This window comes from Suricata suricatta, chromosome 3 (assembly GCF_006229205.1).
Source record: "Suricata suricatta isolate VVHF042 chromosome 3, meerkat_22Aug2017_6uvM2_HiC, whole genome shotgun sequence".
NCBI classification, from domain to species: domain Eukaryota; kingdom Metazoa; phylum Chordata; class Mammalia; order Carnivora; family Herpestidae; genus Suricata; species Suricata suricatta.
Window position 1 is genome coordinate 104,741,093 of NC_043702.1, and position 14,328 is coordinate 104,755,420.

At 50.4% G+C, this 14,328-nt stretch overlaps 1 protein-coding gene across 1 annotated transcript in view; it reads left to right on the forward strand.

The window, feature by feature from the left end:
* GYPC (glycophorin C (Gerbich blood group)) overlaps positions 1-14,328 on the forward strand; it is a 38,524-nt gene that overhangs the window by 657 nt on the left and 23,539 nt on the right. The window lies entirely within an intron of this gene.

The window sequence follows — 14,328 nt, forward strand, 5'->3', positions numbered from 1 at the left end:
AGGGGCCGCGCCGTCTGCGCCGATGCGCGGTGGCCGCACGCATTCGCCGCGAGAACCTGCGCTGGGCCGGGGGTAAGGGACCCGCGCGGAGCGAGGGGACAGCGTCCGCCGTGCGGCTCGGCTGCCCAGGATGAGGGGGCGGATTCGGAGTAAACTTCAGGGAACTCCGCGCGGGCGCGGGGAGGGACGCACATGGCGAGGCAGCGCTGGCCTTGACCCCCGGGCTTTGTAATTCCTCTTTCATTTTAAGAAGGCACATGCTTTCCTGCTGATGGGGAAACCAAACCGTATGCCCTGAGCTTCTCTGTGAGCACGTTGAGAAACCCTGCCGGGCCTCCCCACACCCCTCCTCTGCGGATGGGCTTCTGCAGGAAAAAAAGAAAAGAAAACTAAAATTTTCTCTTTAAAATGGTGAATGTTTAGCTGACTTATCACCCACTCTGCTCAGGTCTGGTCATGAGAAACTGTCAGAGAGAGGGGAGACATTGGGAGTCTGTGGTGTCATCCTGTTAAGTAATGAATGTGATACTCAGGGTACAGGGACACCCACTCGTTTACAAGTCTTTAAAATCCCAGTGGCTCTGGAACGGGAGCGTCGTCAACTGTGGCTAGGTCTGTGGTTTGCACTATGAGCCTGTGTGTGCATCGCCACACGCATGCCGTTTGGGGGTGCGTGGGGACAGGAGCCCCAGAGGGAGGGCCTCGAGGCCTGCGTTGGCATCAGGTGTTGCCACTGACCAGCCAGGGGCCTGAGGCAAGCCAGCTTCTCTCTTAGCTCCAGCATTGTCATCATCCAGGAAATGGGCACAATAGACTATTCCTCTGGGCTGGGGGAAGGAAGGTCTGAGTAATCAGCACAGAGATAGGCACTAAGGGCTCTGTAAACATCAGGCGTCTTCATTTTTCGATATTACAAGAAACTGGATCTGGGAGCTCCTGTTTGCTCCTGTTTACATGTGTGTCTGTGAGTGTGTGAGTCAGAGACTAGTGAGTGTGTGTGTGTGTGTGTGTGTGTGTGTGTGTGTTGGGGTCAGGGGTGAAGGGCAAAGCCACTGAGGAAGTGCAGGCCTGCTGACACTCCCAGTCTGGAGAGGACTGGCTTGCTCACCAGGAACCCTGCCCCTCCCCTGGCAGTTCTGTGGGCTTCAAGTTTCAGACCATGACCAATGGCTGCAAACACTTCCCTTCTGGAGCTCAGGGGGGTGCAGCCATTGCATACCATTCTAGATTCTTGATTCCCCTGAGGACTCCATTTACTGCAGGCTCTTTGCTGTGAGAGAACCTTGGGGCCCTCTCTCACGCTGCTAACATGGGCAGGATGTGTCTATATCCTGTCTCAGTTTATATCACTGCTTCTCAGAAACAGAGGTTAGAATGAAGACGACCCACTTGTGCTCTGCCAGGCCTGCCCCTTACCCCTCTGGCCTCAGCCAACCCCTATAAGCCAGAATGCCACAGTTCCTGCATAAGAGTCATCCATGGCCGTGCCCATGGAGGTAAGGGGTGACAGCTCAGTGAGGAGACGGTGAGGTCTGTCAACTTTATTCAGAATGCACTGCCTCTGGCAGAAGCGGAAAGGGCTGCAGTAAGCGCCAAATGAAATTCCATCTCAGCCATTGCTCAATCCCTCCAGATATATCCATGGCGGGAGGAGTCACATGGCATTGGCACGGTACCCAGCTGGGCCTTTCCAAGGGTGTCTGGGGTTGGGAGATTATTTCTGGGGACTTGCAGAGTACCCCGGGCAACAGAGGGGTGTGGGAGAAGAGGCATTCTGTGTTTGCAATGGAAGCACAGGAGCCCACGGACACCCACGGACACCCACGGACAACGAGGAGGAAGAGGCAGTGGGGGGCGAGGGGGTTGGCACACCGATCAGCGTCCCTCTTTGCGTGGCAGATATTCATGTGTCAAATGTCCTTGTCAGCCCCAGCCAGAACACCTTCCGGAGACTGTGTGGGCACAGTAGGCGCAACACGCACAAGCTAGGAACAGATTTGAACAGTAAATCAAGAATAAATAATAGAGAAGAGAAAGATACCCTCCTACCTCCAGAGCAATTTGTCGATTTATAAGAATCCTTGTAAAATATTACAGCTACTTTCTGTTTTATAAAATAAAACGCACTTTATATATTCTACTTCATCTTGCTTCTTAAGAATATATGTTGAATTTTATACTTTATCATCAAATATAGACTAACTCATTCTTCTCGGGACATTGTATGACTATGTGAAGGAACTGGTTATTTTATTTAACCAGTTCCTTCACAAATGGGCATTTAGGTTATAGACAGTCTTTATTTGATTTTTTTAAACAGACACAGTGCTGCCATGACAACCCTTGTAAGCAGGGTTTATGTGTTTGCACCCATAGGTGCAAGTATACGTGTTTGTATATATTTAGGGTAAATCCCCACACACATGCAAATCTGATTCCTGGGACAAAGTGTGTGAACATTTAAAATGTTGATAGATACTAAAACAACATTGCCCTCTAAAAGTCACATGAATTTCTAACACCCCCAGTAGCCAATGGAAGTCATTGTTTTCTCACCTCCTTCACCCTGTGTAGTTACCTCTTAGCCAGTCTAATACGTGAAACATGTTGCCATTTTTGAATGTGTCTCTGTAATTCTAAATGAGGTTGTGCATGTTTTCCTTTCTCCATAACACATTGTATTTCTTCTTCTGAGAAGTACCTGTTTCTGGCCTTTGCCCATTTCCTATGAGGTTCCCCAGCCCCAGTGAAGGAAGAGCTTTATGCTGTGTCCCTCTCTTTTGGGGACCTAGCGCAGGGCAGGGCCCCAGCCCCACAGTCAAAGCTGTGGAGTCAGCCCTGGATTTGATCCCACATACCACTTGGGCGGGCTTTGAGAAGGTACACAATATATCAGGGCCTCAGTTTTCTCATCTGTGAGTGGGAACAGTAACGACTCGCGGGAGTCATGTGATGCATGAGAGAAGATGGCTTGGCATCATGCCCAGGAATAGAGGTAACTGTGGCTGCTGCCGGGAATGGGACTTATCACAGCAGACCTGGCCTGTGGCTGTTGGTAATCTCCAGAGTCTCCTTTACAGGCAGTTGCTGCTTTTGCTTCTGATAGCACAAGGATATCAAGACCTATGTGCTGAGCCTTGTGACAGGGCTGTGCGTGGGTCTACTCTCCATGGCTGGTCTCGTAGGCATTTCCTTACCTGTTTTGCAGATGAAACTCCACAGGGCTGTGGGACGACCTACCCCAGGCCTCCCAGGCACTGAGGGCCCAGCCAGGCTGTGGACACAGGCTGTCAGACCCTAGGGCCAGCAGGGGCCAAACTGAGGGGTGCGTGTAAGCAGGGCACTCTGCCACCCAGCACCGCGGGGGGCTGTGCCCAGGAAATCACCACTACAGCTTTGCACACGAAGGACCTATGGGTGGCGTGGGAGCTGAGAACCCGCCAGCCAGCCCACAGATCTTCAGCCAGGCCTGTGTTCCGACCTCACTCTACCACGGCCTACCACATGTCCCTGTTCTGTGGTTGGGCCCGACCCGTGCCGGGCCAGCTGCCCGTCACCCTGCCTTCCACAGCTTGCTGAGGTTATCCCTTGAGCCTTGTCCTAGGGACTGTCCTGCCCAGACTGCCTGCCTCTCCAGCTTCATCTCTAGGGCTCTCCGAGTGTCCCTGTCACACACGTATGCGGGCACATGCACATTCACACCCACATGCACACACACACACAGCCTGCCTGCCTCACTCCTCTTCATCCCTTAAGGCCCAGTTTACGAGCCCCAACCTCCCTGGGCCCTCTCTGAACACTTAAAAGGCCACCCACCATGGCCCTGGGGACACTGTAGCCCCCCACAGTTCCTGGGTCTGTCTCTTTCCTGGAAATCCTGACCTCCTAAGGGGCTCCATGACCCCACCTGCCCCCTCTTTGGGGTCTGGCCCAGAGCGGTGAATGCTCCCAGGCCTCCATCCATTCCACACACTGAAAACGCCTTTTAGAAATCATACAGTCAGTATCTCCTAGTCTGGAACTTGGCATGTACATGGGGGCCCCCGAATAATCAGTTAAAATGGACAGAAAGTCAAAACGAAACTAACTCTAAGAACAGGGCTGCCAGGCCCTTGGCACTCACCACCTGGCTCGCTCAGATTCCTGCCCTGATTCTTACCTCCTGTTCTCCGCCCCCCCCACCCCCCACACCCCAACACCTTGCCTGGGGGTTTCTTGACATCTTTTTGCCATCTGAACTTCCGAGGGCATGCTGGCTCCTGCCCTTTATTAGTATGCATTTCTACTTTTGTACATTCTTCCAGAACAAGTAGTGTGCAAAAGCTTAGTGGATGGCATAGGGTGACAAGAGAGGTTTTCCTCTCCGCCAGCAGGTGCCTAGCCCAAGACACTGGATTCCACCACAGGTCCACCAGGCGCAGCAGTGCCTTTGCATGACTCTCTCAGAGAGCCTGTGAGGCTGTCGCCACTGCACACACAGCCCCTGCTGTCCAGGCCAGCGTCCACCTGCCCGGCACCGCAGCCCATGCCCTTCTCTTGGTCCAGAATCTTCACCCCTCTCCTTAGTAACTCTGACCAACTGGTGGAGGCTCAGCTTAGGCCACTCTGAGAGTTGGAACCTCCAGGGGGCCCCCGTCAGAGGCAGCCCCGCAATACTTCCTGGGGCTCGACCTGGTCCCCACAGGAAATAGAGAAAAATTTCCCCAAGCTCCAGCAGGGGAAAAGAAGGGTTCACATTTTGAAATCCTCCAGAGCACTGTCCTTAACAAGGCCTCCCTCCGCAGAGGCTGAACCAGGAGTTTGAACCGCACGAGGCTACTTCTACGTGGGTTTTTTTCGATAAATACAGTACACGCTGTACATGCACTTTCTCCTATATATGATTTTCCTCATAACCTTTTCCTTGCTCTAGCTTACTATAAGGAACCACTACATAATACATATAATAACATGCAAAATATGTGTCAACGGACTTTTGAGGTCCTTGGTAATGCCTCCAGCCAACGGGAGACTATTAGTTAAGTTTGGGGGAGGGTCAGAAGTTACATATGGATTTTCAACTGTGTGCAGGGTCAGCACCTCTCACCCCCTACGCTGTTCAAAGGTCAACTATAGTTAACCCCACAGGGGTATCATTAGAACCTAGCTGACCTGGAGGAAGGGATATGCCCAACTCCAGCTCACCCCCAATTCCGTCCCACCCGAAGGGTGAAAAAAGAGTGAGACACATTGTGAAGTTCACAGTCCAGAGGCACAGGCTCCCCAAAAGATAGAGCATAATCCCAGGACCAGGGGCCGCTTCCCCTCCCCCACCCCAGCCCGCCGTCACTGCAGGCCCTTTCACCCGCTGCATCATGCCTGGCTGTCAACCAAATTACAAGGTGCACTAAAAGGCAAACAGTACAATTGGAAGAGAAAGAACAAGCCTCACAACCAGACAGGGCAGGGATGCTGGCAATAACCAGGCCGGAAATTCAAAACAGCTATAATTAGTAATAGCTCTTTCTGATACTTTATTGTGTTCTTTCTTGTTTCCGCTTCTCTTGTGAAGTCCTTCTGGAGTTAAAGCCATACATTCTTTCTCGACACTGTGGGCAACATATGATTTGGGGCGCAGCGGTTGTACCCTGGCCCCTTGCAGGTCCCCAAAGGAAGGAAGCTGGCCCTGCAGGGCACTTGTTGGGGCTGCAGGGTCCTCCTACTGCATCTTTCAGACCCTGGCAGAGGCCTTTTGCCTCCACTTCGAATGTGGTGCGTCTGACTCACACATCACTTGCAGAGCCCCTGTTCCCCTCCTCCTGCCTACAACGCATGTTTCTAAGAAGGTTCAGGAATGTGGCCGCCCAGCTGACCCTGGGCCCCCGCCCTGCCATTTCTCCCCCTTGGAAAAATTTTCTCCTGGAGTGAAGAAGCTTCACAACTTAGCCATGGGCACACAGATTCTCACCAGAGTCACAGAGCGAAGGACATTACAGTTTGCTAAATCAAAACCAGATCATGCCGATCATGCCGTCATGCCTGCCTGCTGTCCGTGCTGGGCCCCAGGCCGTGATCTCTGTACTCCCCGGGCAGCATGGTCCACTGGCTGTGAAATGGTACTTTCTCTTGAGAGGCTCCCCAAATGCTCGATCTTTGCACGCCATCTTCAGCCAGCAGAGGCCTTGGGTTCAGGTTCCGCTTCTGCACTGTTTAAACCATTTAGCTAAAATCACAGTGCACCAATTTGCTAGTGGTGAAGAGGTCAGAGGTCTGAATCTGAACCCGTTCTGACCTGCCTATGGCCTTGAATGTGCTGCTGGGCCTCCTGCATCTCAGTTCATCCCCCAGGACAGTGCTGGCTTTGTCCTCTATGGACCTCAGCCCTCAGAGGGCCCCACACTCTTAATGCCCTGCAGTCACTGCCTTGAAATTCTTTTGTGAAGGGGCCCCTGTTTTTGATTTGCATTGGGCCTCACAAATTCTATAGCCAGTCTTGAGCCGCTAAATGGAAATAATAACAGTTTCTACCTCAGGCGTCTATTCTGAGGGTTAAATGTATTATCCCAGATAAAATGCCTAGTATAGCACAGGTAACCTGTTAATCACTGCCATTTACCGAGTTCTTGAGTACGTTCTAAATGAATGCTGGCTCATTCCTTCTGCCAGCTCCCTCCTCCTTCCTCAGCCTCTGTCCCTGTTTGCCCATTTGCTGTTGAAAACAGTGTCTGAGGCCAGGATGGCAGTCTGCCCTGGTCTGTAGAGCCAGGGCAGAGCAAGGCCCTCTGCCATCACTCTGACTAGCTTCTCCCTCCTGGGCTGTGAGTGCTGCCTACAGGGGTCTCCATCATGCATCAGAGTGGGTGCAACAGGGGGAAGGCGGCCCAGAGAGGCTGTGTAGACCACGGTGACCTCCACACTAGCTGTGGCCCCAGCAGTCACTTTCCTTATGTGGTGCCTATGGGACCAGCCTTGTTCCCCTAGCCTCTCATCTGAACACCAGCCCCTGAACAGTAGGGCCTCAGCTGCCTTATTCTCCAATGGGGAGGAAGGAGTAGGCACCTAAAAACACGAATGAATGAATGCATGCCTGCAAAGGTCTAACCAATGCAGGCCAAACCTGATCTGCACAGAGTGCTATGGGTCCCAGTACTCACCTCCCCACCCCCAACCCCCAGCGTGGCCTCAGAGCTCCCCTTGGTCCAGCCCACAGACCTGTCCCCATCCTGCACTCCGTATGCACCCTAACCTGTGTGTGTGTCTCACCTGCCACCTTTCAATGCCTTCTCTTCTGGCTCACTTCTCTTCTCCTCAGGGCGGCCATTGGTCCAGGTTCACAGCCAGGACTCTGTCAGGTGCTCCTTAAAACTCAGGCTCCCCTCTCTCCTGGGAGGGCTCCCTCCACCCCCTTTACCAGCCTACTGCCCAAGTCCAAAGTCCTACAGAGAATCGGAGCCTTGTTTCCTCTGATCATGCTCTGACACTGGCTTGTCATTTGAATTGCCCTCTTTCTGCTTCTACAAAAATTCTCATTTTAGTGAATTAATTTCAGCTATGGCAGAAAATCCTGAGTAATCTTTTTTTTTTTAATTTCACAATCTCTTTTTTTTCCTTTTGTTACAACTTCTGTAAATTATCCTGACTCACTGTCCCCTTATGGTGATGCACTCCCTGACCCAAAGGATAGAAAGTAGGCTTCACTTCCCATATGCTATCTCATTTCGCCCTGGAGCCTCCCTAAGGGAGGTATTTTTATCTTCATCTTGCATATGATGATACTGAAACCTAAGAGGCAGTCAACGTGACTCCCAGAGACAGCCACAGCCAAGCCCTCACACTCAGGCTCACACACCGTGGATTCCGGCTCTCGTTCGGCATTCAGAAGTACCTCGAGTTTTCTAGGAAGCACTCAGCCAGGGCTCACCCCCATAGTAGGCAAGTGCTTAGGACCATGGTGCTTTGTAGAGATCCACAAAAATGTGCCTTGTTTTACAATGAAAAGGAAGAAAGGGGTGCCCGGGTGGCTCAGTGGGTTAAGCATCCAATTCTTGATTTTGGCTCAGGTCATGATTTCTCAGTTCATGAGTTCAAACCCTGCATCAGGTTCTGGGCTGACGGTGCAGAGCCTGCTTGGGATTCTGCTCTCTCTCTCTCTGCTCCTCCCCACTTGCTCTCTCTCTCTTTCAAAATAAATAAACATTAAAAGTTTTTTTAAAAAAGAAAAAAATGAACTTTTAAGACTAAATATTACATTTGTCTTTATACCTATGCACTGCCGTTCTCCCTACCAGGCTCTGCCTTGCTCCCAGAACTCTGGACCCTCTGCATGGCTGTCCTACCTCAAATCCTCACACTTTTGCCCCTGGCAGTCCCACCTAACCCAGCAGAGCTCCGAGGGCAGTAGTGACGGCTTCTGGGCCTGCCCTGTGCCTCAGCCCTCAGGAGACTTAGAGTCAGTCAAAAGTAAGTGCTTGAGGGAACCTAGGTCTCTCTCTTTTTCCCACCCCTCCCATTCTCTTTCTCTATCTTGCTCTCTTTCTCTTAAGCCATGAAATTAGGCTGTTCTTCACTTTTAAACGTTTAAAAGAATAAGTTTTCTTTGCCCTGTTTCACTGTCACAGAAACAATTCACGTTCCCTGGAGAACGATGTATGTGACCAAGAGGAAATGTGTAGGAAAATTCTCACTAGAGCGGAGGTGACTTGGAGACACCTGTGTGGCAGCCATCTGACAGCTGGAAGGCAGCTCAGAGAGAGATCTGGGCAAAGATAGAGATGGCACGGGGGCCCCAGTGAGGAGCCGGGGGGGCATGAAAAGCCTGCTGGGGCTGCACAGACCACCCCAGATGGTGTGTCACAAAGGGGCCAGTGGTGAAGACCTCTTGCCAGACGCTTTCTCTGTTCTACTCCAGACCCAGCGAGCATTTACAGGTACCTTGTTTCACCCTGAAGACCTTGCACAGACATAGATGTTATTTGTTACACTTCAGGAATATGGCAGGTCCTCACCTTGCACACTGGCACTGTCCAGCCTTGAGCTAGATGTGTCTTCCTCTGCCCCTTGGATGTGATCCCTCCCCATGTCAGGAGGGTGTTTGCCCATGACCCTGTGCCCTTCTGTTCAGCTCTGTGCAGCTCCGAGGTCACTATCAGAAAAAAGGCTTTTTTATCCACCACTTGTGCTCAGCTCTAACCGCCTCTGCCAGCCCACACCTGCCAGCCCAGCTGCCAATGAAATGCCCACAGAGGCACACAAGGGCTGGGTTGTGGCCGCAAGAGCCCTGCCAGCCAAGGCCAACCCACATACAGGTCTCACTTTCTCCCTGGGGAAGCAGTGGGCAGCTGCCTCTCAGGTTCACTGCAAGGGCACTGGGAGAGAACAAAGCCCCCACCAATTGTTGGGATGCCTCCACTACAGAGCCACCCCTGGGCTGGCAGCTTTATCTTTGGTTAAGACATTACCACCAGCCATGGGGCCATTACTGCATTGTGTGATGCTTTGCTAGGCACGTTCAAATCTTTTCCCCATCTTCACTCTTGAGAGACTACTCTCCTTCTCTGAGAGTAAATAAAGTAAAGCTCAGAGAGACTACTCTCCTTCTCTGAGAGTAAATAAAGTAAAGCTCAGAGAAGTTGAGTGACTTGTAAGAATTCACATAGCCAGGGCTAGCAGATGGAGCAAGGCTAGGATGCAGGTCTCAGAATCTTTCAAGAATGCACTGTTTGCACCACAGAAACTCATTCATCAGGTTCTGAAGGGAAGAGGGGATTTGAGGGTGACAGGGTCACCAAAAGGGAGAAACTGTGACTCCACACCTATATTCTCCTGAACTTTCACATGCACGCACATGCACAAGCGTGCACACACACATACACAAACACACACACATACAAACACACGGAGTCCTTACCACTTCCTTGCAGTCACCAGGAACAGACCGGTGTCACCCCCAGGTTCAAGGTTGGGAGGACCTCTCTTGGGTTCTAGTTAGTCCCAGGGTAGGGTAGATAGGTGCTTAGTCTGTGGGTCCTACTGACCTCTCAGAGACAGCTGGAGACGAAAGTGAGAAGAGCTATCTGTAAGCATCTTTGGCCTTGGGCATGCTTTAGAAACTGTTTCCTCCTCCACCAGTTTTCAGACGCCCCCCCCCCCATTTCTCTGCCTCAGTCTGGTATCTCTGCAGTACACCTGACTATCGGCACTGTGTTCCCACTTCTCAAAGCCTCTTCTGTCTGTGATCTCTTTTGAGGTCAGGGCAATGTTCAAGCCAGATCCCCTTTATCACCCCACAAGGACACACAGGTCTGAAGAAGGCAGCATGGTTGTTCTGGTCATCTGGTGTTTGGGCTCAGCACTGCACCCTTCTCCACCGAACCCATCCCAAGTCTATTAACAAAGACAACAGTCTATTAATAAAGGCAGGTTGAAATGTATGAAGCCCATACATGGACCAGTAGTTAAAGTCAGGGCCAGTTTCCAGATTGGGCCCTTGGACACACCCTATTCACCCCCAGTCTATCACATGATCTGGATCAGGATCCCTCGGGTAGCAGGTGACATGAGCCATGAGCCTTCTGTCTTCTTCTGGTGAACCCAGTCCAGAGCACAACCTTCAGATCACCATAATCCAATCTGATGCACCTTGATTCTGATCCAGTGAGCACCACCGATGTGCAAGGGGCCACACAGGGGGCACAGGGGACCCTGTCTTCAAAGGCTCTTCAGCTCTTGGGAGTAAGCCGCAAGAACATCAGAGGGCAAAGGAATTCAGAACACTCTTCAGGTTCATGCAACTATGCAGGTGTCCTTGGGAAGAAAGGCCATGTATCCCTGAATTCCAAAAGAAGTAGCTTCTCACCTGGGGTTCCACCTCCCAAACAATACATACACACACACAAAATGGTGTGTATAAATCTCCATTGCAGTTATCTTCAGCAGAAAGGACATTTCCTCCAAATAAATTCTTAGATGAAGTCTAGAAATATAAAAGAGATAAAAGTCTATCTGATGTCTGTTGAGGATCAGAAGCGAGTGACCACACTCTAGGGGCCCCTTGTGATGGTTCACTCTCAAGTGATCCCTGGACACCAAGGGCTTTGTGAAACCCAGTCTGTGAGCCCCACCAGCCTGGCACTGGAGCCAGAATGGTCCACTGATGTCCAGTCACTGTTGGTTATCAGTGATGATTCCTGGGAGCTTCGATCTCAGAGCATCTTTCCATTGTAGATGTTTCCATCACATAAAGCTATAAAATGCTCTCTCCATGGTTAAATGTTTGCCTATAGCCAGACTGTAATGGGTATCCAACTGTCAATCATTTTACCAATGAATCCCATGAAGACAGTTCTTACCAACTTCAGGACCACTGTGCTCATATTCCATGAAGAAAACCTGAAAAATGAGAAGGGAAGCTGGATGGAAGAGTCCATTATGAACCACCATATACATTCCTGGTTCTTCAGTAGAAACACCCATCTTGTCATCTGTCCTAGGGATTAAGGAGGAGATAAATAAAGTATATGACAATATCCCTGCCCTCAAAGCATTATTTGGTTTCACGGAGCAGCAAGACACACATCATAACAGGAATAAAAAGGGACCCATCCTCCTAGGGGGAAAATTCTTATCACACAAATTCAGGTTGCAGATCAAATGGCCTATTTCTTGTGATTATTCACTGAAAGAGCTAAATAGATATGGAGATATATAAAGAAATAACTCAAAGTAATATAGACCCCCTAAATGTAGATTATGACCTAGTATTAGCTAATATTGGCAGGTAATATTAAATTATGGTGAATTTTTACTTAACTAGATAGAGTTTTATCTTGGATTAAGATTGTTTGCTTGAAGAAATAAGTTGTCAATGATCAACAGCAATTGTTGAGAATGTTCTAACTTTGAGGAATGACTTCAGTCAAGATACATTGCAAGGATGTAAAAAGGAAAAATATAGTGCAAATGTATGAGGTCCTCATGATGTGAAGAGAGGATCTGGCCTATTGCAAGAGCTGAGCAAATGTTCCCTGGTCATACTCACCAGTAGCCACCATCCATCCATCACTGTAAGGTGGGTGCTGTGGGTGACACCGCCGTCTTCAGGATGCAAGACATTGCTGTGAGTGATAGGGCTGTGGTTTGAGCTCAAGGCTTGGACACCTGGGCTGTCTCTTAACCCACCCACAGCACCACCATTGGTGGGTGCAGAAAACGGGGAGTTTGCAAGGAGAACAAAGTTTGCTTTCACAGGAGGAGGGAAGGAAAGTTGGTTTGAAAGGACTTTTTAAAATTACATTTCTTTATATGAGTCTCTGGTAATTACCCCAGGTCATCTCCTATTTAAGAATCATAGAACTTCCGAAGGAAAAGACCTTCCAGAACATGGTATTTTTAAGCAACTTATTTGAGTGAAGTGACGTTTGTCACTCATTGAGAAAACAAACAACTCTGGGATAAGTCAAAATACGCCTTGGAGGACTGGGCAGTCAAAGGGGGAGGAATCTGCAGATTTTCCTTTTTCCTTTCAAAGTCCAGAGCTCTGAGGCTGTGTTTCCCAATCTTGAGCCCTTCTGGGCCTTTTATTTCCTGAAGCTTTTGTCTCGCCTGACTGTTTTCCCTCTTCTTTCTTTCTTTTGTTTCTAGGGTAGTGCTTTTGGGGTAAGCCAACTCTGAGATTCCACTGCCTTAGAGGCACAATTATCTGAGTTCCTGGCCTTATCTTGCCCTCCTTGTAAAGGGGCTGTGGAAACAGAAGCCTGACTGTCTGGGCAGATAAAAGGCTGACCTCTCACTGCCCTGCCTCCTGCCCCCCAGGGTAACCTCATGGTTTTCCTTGGAGCTCCCATGAGAGGGCCCTCCCCCAGGAGGAATGAGCACAGGGCTGCCTTCTCTGCTCAGTTCATGGTGTCTCCTTCTGAGCCAACAACCCCCTACTCAGGGATGCTCGAAGAAGGTACACAGAGCGAAGTCAGGCCCAGGCCACTGCCTTCGCCAGCAGTGATGGCTGCAGTCCCATGCAAGGTTTGGCTCAGAGGCAGGACCCCACTCCATCCATGCCAACTTGGCAGCTACTATCAGCTCCACCAGTAAGCAGTGAGGGTGACTTTGGGATAATGATCTCACCCTTGTAGGCTTCCATGTCCCTTACAACCTCATGGGATTCTGGGATGCAATGACTACCAGGTGCCCCCAGACCCTGCAATCCATAGAAGGCACCCATGGAAGTGGACAGCGTCTCTGCGTTTGAACAGCTGAGCATTGCACAGGTTAAAGTTCAGGCCTCAAGCATGACAGGCCTGGGTTTAAGGTGCAGCTGGGTCCCAATAGCTTCCTCCCTGCGGGTACCTTAAATGAGAAGATGTAGGTAAAGGCCCGGGCCTATGGTGGAGTACATACTTGGTAAATACTAGCCGGAGTGGGAAGAAAGAGACTCAGTGACACAGAGACTTTAAACCAAGGGTCTGCAAATTAAGGCCCATGGTCCAAATCCAGCCCACCACCGGCTTTTATAAACAAAGTCTCAACTTCCAGGCCTAGAGCCCATGGGGACCCCATTGTCCCTCTCTCTCTCTGGAGATCCCACCCCCATTGATTGACAAGAAGCCATGGAAGGAAGACCTGTGGTCAAGGTCAGGGACCAGACATCAGCCAGGGAAGCTCAAGTGGGCCAGGCTTGGGACACACAAAGTGCCTTAGTTCCCGTCACTTGATCTGCCAATGCCCAAGCCAGGAAGGAGAGGACCTTTGTTATAGTCGGTACTTTCTCTTGTCCTCCAGTCACCTATCTGTCAGTGCAGGAACTCGGAGCTCTGCTGCTGCCTGCTGAAAATCTTCACCTCACCTTGACAGGGGTGGGAGGAAAGGCAAAATATCAGACAGGGTCCCCCTGGGACCTACAGTGGGGGGAGCCGGCTGGCTCACCTTCTGAGTTCAGAAAACAGTGTCTCACCCAGGGCTCAGGCAAGGGAGAGGGAGCCCTCTCCGTGTGACAGGTGTTGGACCAGGCACATTGCCTCCTGACCTTACTGAAACCTCTTACTCCCTTGGGAGGTGATCATATCACCCCGCTTTTCAGATTTGGAGCTGGATACTCAGAAGTGTGTTCACATTTGAACAGTTATAAAATGGTGGATCCAAGTTCAACATTGTTGTCCCTGAGTCTACACCCATCTTCTCCTGTGCCACCTATACTAGTTAGCTAGTAGGCCGGGAGTCACATTCCATGTCCTCAAACCAACTCTGTGTCAGGCCCTACTTGAGGTTCTGGGAAAATGATAGTGAACAAACCAGCAGCAATCCCAAAAGGGAGATTATATTCTATTGGGATTGGACAGGTAGACACTAGACACATGG